The 6,920-nt window shown below is 48.4% G+C and overlaps 1 pseudogene; it reads right to left on the minus strand.

Moving 5' to 3' along the window:
• Positions 1-4,666: 4,666 nt before the first annotated feature.
• Positions 4,667-6,749, minus strand: LOC108634538 (annotated as a pseudogene).
• Positions 6,750-6,920: the final 171 nt, after the last annotated feature.

Raw genomic sequence — 6,920 nt, forward strand, 5'->3', positions numbered from 1 at the left:
GATAGCCATAATCATCATTTCTCTTCAATAATATACTAGAGATTTTAGTCACTACAGTTAAGCAGGCAATAGAAGAAAAAGGTATAAGACACAGAAAGAGGAAATAAAACTGTGGATATTCAAGATACAATATACAACAAAAAAAGCCAGGAACCTGCAGATCAATTATGATAATTAGTAATTGTCAAATTTTCTGGGCACAAAATCAACTCAAACATTAATCATCTCTCTATCTATACAATAATACTTAGAAAATGAAATTTGAAAAAAAATTAAAATCATGGAAATGGTCAAATAACTAAGTATAAATCATAAAGATATTCCACATTCAGGTTTGGAAGAGAAAATACTTTTAAGGTGTTCATTCTCCTAAAAGTGACCTACAGATTCATTGCACTCAGAACTTTATTGGTTCTAAATAGATGTGGAAAACCAGTAGCCAACATTGGAGAAGACAGGCTTAAAGAATGAGAATAAGATAGGAGCTCTTGGCTTAGCAAATGAAGTCATAGCAGTGAAGATAGTGAAGTACTGATAGCGCCATAGAGACATAGATGACAAGATAGAGACCCTGCACACATTGAGACATTCTACACAAATATAGAACCCTTGGTGTATGATGGAGTTTTATGGCAGAGAGTGGTGAGAAACTGTTTTTTCCCCTCCTAAATAAGTGGTGCTCAGGAAAATAAATGTCTCTGTGGTGTCTTTAAGGACACATCTTTCTACATGGAAAGAAAAAGCACTTGATCCTGCTGCACACTCTCCTGCTTCTTGATGCTGTGGGCCCCCAGGGTGATGCTGATTGAGCTGCACAGAGAACAGAGTAGAGGTATGAGGAGCATGGAGTCACAGGAGATACAGCCCAGGAGCTGTGACGGGCCGGCAACTTAAGGGCAGGGCTACAACTGAGGGGAAATTGAGATGACAGACAGCCCTGGGTAAGCGACACTGTGTCTTGTGCTTTTCAATGACATGAGTGCAGGGCTTCTGGAAGCTTTCCCAGGAATATTGTGAAATTAATGTGAGTTTGCACAAGGAAATTATACAGTTACAAAATCCTCATGTCCTAGGGCATAACACATGCAGGATCTCAGAAAATGTTCTTTGGCTGCACAAGTGGCCTCCAATTAGCTTTTGGCTGAGGTCGTTGGGGCTTCAGGTCACAGGGGTGGGTGGAGGGCACTGCCACAGACAGTGGAGTAGCTAAGGACCTGAGAGAGAGGCGAGGAGGGGCAAAAATGAGCTGCTTGGGGCCTGGGAAAGAGCCAAGACACCTGGAGAGCTTTGGGTGCTGTCATCTAGCCACTTCCGATCAATCGCACACCTGGCTCCTATCCTGGACAGGAGTGAGGGGTGGAAGGCACTGGTTCATAAGCTGGGTCCACTGACAACTCCCGTACAGTGGTTGGTTTGTCTGGGTTGTCTTTTCGTGGCTGGAGTGAGGGATTTTACTTGTGTTCTGTAGCTTCACATCCTCTACCAAATGCACAACCCATTTCTCTGGTGGTGAGACAGGCTGAGACCCATGGAAGATCTTAGTGAAAATCTCCCTGCTTGCCTGCCACCTCTCCTTGCTGAGTGTCTATGTGGCATCAAACATGTTCTTGGTTGGGATGGGACCTGGTTCAGAAACTAGAGGGGTGCAGAAGGGTCAGGACTGCAGGAGGCTTGGTGAGATGGGCTACACCCTCAGGAATGGGCGGTCACTCACTGGTCGCAGCCCGGGAGGCAGAAAAAAGGCCATCAGGAGCAGGAGTGGCTATGCTGCTGCTGCTGCTGCTAAGTTGCTTCAGTCGTGTCCGACTCTGTGCGACCCATAGACAGCAGTCCACCAGGCTCCCACGTCCCTGGGATTCTCCAGGCAAGAACACTGGAGTGGGTTGCCATTTCCTTCTCCAATGTATAAAAGTGAAAAGTCAAAGTGAAGTCACTCAGTCGTGTCCGACTCTTAGCAACCCCATAGACTGCAGCCTACCAGGCTCCTCTGTCCATGGGATTTTCCAGGAAAGAGTACTGGAGTGGGGTGCCATTGCCTTCTCTGGCAGGAGTGGCTGCATCTTCCCAAAGGTCTGTCCAGCTCACAGCTGCTGGGGTTTCTTCCTTCCAGACACAAAGCACAGGGGAAGAAAGGAGGGGAGCCTCAGTGTCCCTACCGACCTCCCAGAGCTGTACTCCCCACTAGCCAGGTGTCAGCATTCTACAGATGACCACCTTCTCTGCCCTGGATTGGGAGAGAATGACACTGTCACCACACTCACACACAAAGACTCACCAGAAGGAATAAGTAGTGAAGGCTGTGGTGCACCCAGTGTTACCTAGTTCAAGCTTGTACTAGTTGCTAAGCAACAGGCCAAAAAATCATGAGACAAGTTGTTGAAACAAGGAATAGCAACTTTATTCAGAAAGCTAGCAGACCAAGAAGATGGTGGACTCGTGTTTCAAAGAACCACCTAACCTGAGTTAGAATTCAGGCTACTTTTATACTAGAAGGGAACGGAATAAAGTCAAACATTTCCTGGTTCCACTAGCCTCAGGATGGTTGTGTTAATTTCTTGTGTCTTGCAGTCTTTCATCAGTGGGCTTGTTTCCTGTGAGCTAAACAAAGGTATTTTAGCTTAAAGCTCATTACTTGGGAGCCAGCGTTCCCAGAGATGTGTCATCATGTATAACAGAATACCAAATTTTTTCCCTATCACACCAAGAGGAGCTGGATCCTCAGGAGCCTCTCAGTAATTGAATCTCCATTTCTCCACTCTTGGTACTTTTATGATTCTGATAATATCATGAATAATTACTCAATAGGGGAGGTTCAGGGATATGAGAGATTCAGCTCCTAACCCTGTGAAGCTGACAGGGCACAGAGGCAGACCTAGAATAGGTGGGTAGAGGACAAGCTGGTGAGTACTATGATGAGGGGTCTGCTCATTGCCTAGTGTGAGGAAGTGGCTGAACTTGGTTTGGGAGCAGATAGACCTGAACTCACCAAAGTGAACCAAACAGCAACCTCCTTTCCTATCTTGCCAGGGTTCCAGCCTCACATTTCTGTTGGGCTTACAATCAGCTCTTCAAATGTAAATATTCTGTGACAGAAATGTTCCTATCCCACAGTGTTGAACAAAAGTCTTGGACTTGATACTCATTGGACCACAACCAACCATCACTGGGTCCTTCAGCATTCAGTGACCTGACTGGCTTGGCTTGTGCTGAGGTATCCAGCATTCCTTGAGCTGAGTTGGGGGCTGTCCCATCCAAATCAGGGCTCCTGTGAGGGGAAGAGACTTCCTCTCCAAAAATGCCGGTTACTGGTGTGAGGTGATGAGATAAGTGATGGTGATCACCCTAATAATTACTCTCCACTAATATTCCCTGTCCAGAGACGAGAGAACCACATCTCTGATGTCTCTGGGCCAGGCCATCCTGAACATGTGCAGATGATTCCAACACTGTCACCAGTATGAGACAGAAGAAAGAGGAATGGAAAAGATCACAGGAGTTCTAAACAAGCCAAGTGCGAGTGAGTTGTAGCAAGAGCCTCTTATGAATAAACAGAGCAGAAGGACACAAGTTTAAACATTGATGATGATGATCTGCGGGTGGTGAAATTGTAGGCAATTTTAAATTTCTTACTTATATGTTATGTATTTAGCTATCTTTATATGATTATATGTGTTGCTTTTACACGCAAAATACATTTTGCCATGGTGGAAGTTCACTCACCATGCAAACGTCCAGCAAATCACTTCTGTTTAGCCCCGCCTTCTCTAAGCTGCATGTTTTAAAAATGAGATTCGTTTCCTCTATAGATTCTTACATGAAAATTCAGAGATTATTGAAAGATAGAACAGAAAAAATTATTCAATAAGCTATTGGGTATGGGACACCTTTGAAATATTAGGATACCTTGCATCTAAAAATATTTGTTACTATTGCTTTCCTTTATAGAAACATACATACATGTGGGAATGATGGAGATGGGAGAGGCTGGCTCAGCCCAAGGTGGAGGAGCTCCTTGAAGATCACTTGGGGCTGAAGGAGGATGTGCCCTCAGGACACCAGAGACTGCACAGAGCCCTGGGCCCAGGACTCCAAGACAGGGCTGTGACAGGAACTCAAGCTGGCCCTAGGCATACTGAAGGCCTTCTGAAACTTTCTCAGGCTTCTGACCTCTGTCTCCGATGCAGGGAGGAACACTCATGGGGTGAGCCACACCTTTGTAAACCTCCCCCATTTCTGTTAGGGTGGACAAGTGCCCCCCTCGACCCCAGAGTTTCTCAGGTGGTCCCCTTCCTGAATCTGGATTCTCTTCTGTTGCCCCCTGGACCCTGGGATGTGGGGGAGGGAAGTAGGTGTTGACGAGGAGGAGGGCATATGGATGAGACACAAGGGTCGTGGACAAGAGGGTCCTGTGTTCCTGAGGAGGGGTCTCCCTTCTCTGATGGAGCTCACGGGCAGCCTGAGGGGGAGCTGGCACTGGGGACATGTGACTGGAGGGAACTGGCTGTAGGTACAGCAGAAGATTTTATTCCAGAGAATGGAAGGTGGGGGTGGGAGGAGCAGTGTATGTGCTGGAGGGGGAAGCCACTAACAGATCAGAAATGTGAACAGATGTTTCCCTGACAGAGAAGGTACCTAATGAATTTGTGAATAATGGAGCAATCAGTGATTACTTTCAAGAGATGAATGTTTATTAAGTTCCAGGCAACCTTCCTTCACACACGTTGACCAATGCTTCCAATCCCAGGGAAGATGGAGGGGTCCATCTCAAAACACGTCATGCTGATCCCTGGTTTTTGTACCATCTCATTGTTCTCTGGTCCAGGACAGAAAGGTGGAGATTCTGGTGTAGACATTTGGAGTTGTCCCATCATCACTTCCATAGGACACAATGCCCTGGGCAACACCATTACACACAAGTGGGCCCCCAGAGTCACCCTGTGGGCAGAGAGAGCAAGGGTTGAGCTCACCTTCTTCAGGTCCAAACTCACCTTCTTCAGGTCTGGTCTCCTTGCCACCCTGGGGTGGGTGGGCTCAGTTAGGGGTCCTGGCTGATATCAGGGCCTTGTTGGTCTTGATGTTCCACCCTTGCATTGACAATCCTGCTGCTCCTCCTGCAAGAAGCCTCACCCATTTGTGACTGTGAGGCAGTGATCACCCCCCAGGGACACAGGACAGGCTGGGGACAAAGGGGCAAGCTTTGTTCCCATGGCCACCCATCATCCCAGCTCAGCTGGGCCCAGGGTTTTGCTCGGATAACACTGGGGATCTCACCAAGAAAGAATTCTTCCTCTTGGTTGAATCTCCAGCACATATCTGCGTGATGGGGATGTAGTCTTTGAAGCGAGCAATACATTTCTCCTCACTTTGGACTTCAAGATCCACCTCCTGTAGTTTGTCTGCAGAGTGCATATTTACCCCCAGTTGCCCCCAGCCAGCCACACTGCACATCATCCCTGGCTTCACCTTCTCCAAGCTCCTGGGCAGATTGATGAGGCTCACTGCATCCGTCATCTCAGCCTTCCTAGTCAGCTGAATGTTAGAGGAAAAGCATTCTCACATACTGTTGGCCCACAGAGGCTACAGGACAGTAATAGGGTTGCCTTCTTCTCAGCATTGGGACCACGGAGGTGTTGTACAGGAGGAGGGTCAGGAATGAGTTCACGGGGGATGGCAGAACCCTGGATGGAAGTGTCCCGGACTCAGTGCAGCCACGTGTCCCACCTGCAGTAACATGATGTCGTTGGCCAAAGTTTTCATCATTATAGTGTGGGTGCGGGATGGCTCTTCTCACTTGGATGACCTGCTGGGTCCTCTCTCGGTCCATGATGTTGTGGGCCCCCACAGTGATATTAATTGAGCTTCACAGAGAGCAGAAAGGGAGGGGGTGTCACAGGAGAAATGGTCCAGGAGCCAGGAGGAAAGAGCACAGCTTGGACAGGGCAAAACTTGGGACAGGGCAGGGGAAGGGTGTGGCAAAATTCTAGGCAGTGGGCTCTGGGGCTGAGCATCTCTAAACTGTCTGCTCCCTGGCAGCCTGGGCAGGGTGGCAGTTTCTAAAGTCCACACAGGGTGTTCAGTCCTGCTTGAGCTTGAGTATCTCTAAGGATAACATGAATTTCTCATCACATTAGCACTGTGGCTCCAGGCCACAACCTTGGCTTCCTTATGTTCCAGGTTTGATCAGTCCCTTCTCTCCATGTGTGACCGCATTGACCTGTCCCTCTCTCCCAATGTCTGACTAGCTTCCTGTGTTACCTGGTGGCACGGTCTGCAGCTCCTAAGAGGGTTCCCTGGGAGGGCTCAGCAGAGGAATGGGGGCCCGGGCACTGCTCCTCACCTTCCCAGGCAGTGAGCTGCTGTCAGCACGAAGTCCTCACGCACAAGGAAGCCCCCACATATGTAAGATTTGCCTGAAATCTTGAACCGAAGAAACGCCATGTAGGGACGAGAGAGTGAGGCTTGGGCTCATGGCCCCCGATGATTTTCCCTGAAAGAAAGATTCCAGCCTGCCCACTGTGCTCATGGAGCCAAAGTTTGAACAGGGGAGATGGGATCAGGGTTTCCTGAGTTCAGAAATTTTCTTAGATGGACCAGGCCAGGCCGTGCAAGAGTGTAGCATCTGGGCAGGTCTGTCCATGTAGGGTGGGACTGGGCCTCTGAGGGTGGGACCGTCACTCACCTGCCTCCACAGTAGGGGACAGAAGGGCCACCAGGAGCAAGAACGGGACCATCTCTCCAGGAAGACTGCCCAGATCTGAGCGGCTGCTGCTTCCTTCTGGTCTTTTAAGCCTGAGTCGTCCCCTTCCATGTTCTGGCCTTTGTCACGTGAGCCTTATCTGAAAGCCTCAAACCACTTTTTTGTAGTCAGAGTGGACTGTTTATTTGAATTTAATTAAAGCCTCTGGTAAGTTTTCATCCAT

This window comes from Capra hircus, unplaced genomic scaffold (assembly GCF_001704415.2).
Source record: "Capra hircus breed San Clemente unplaced genomic scaffold, ASM170441v1, whole genome shotgun sequence".
NCBI lineage: Eukaryota > Metazoa > Chordata > Mammalia > Artiodactyla > Bovidae > Capra > Capra hircus.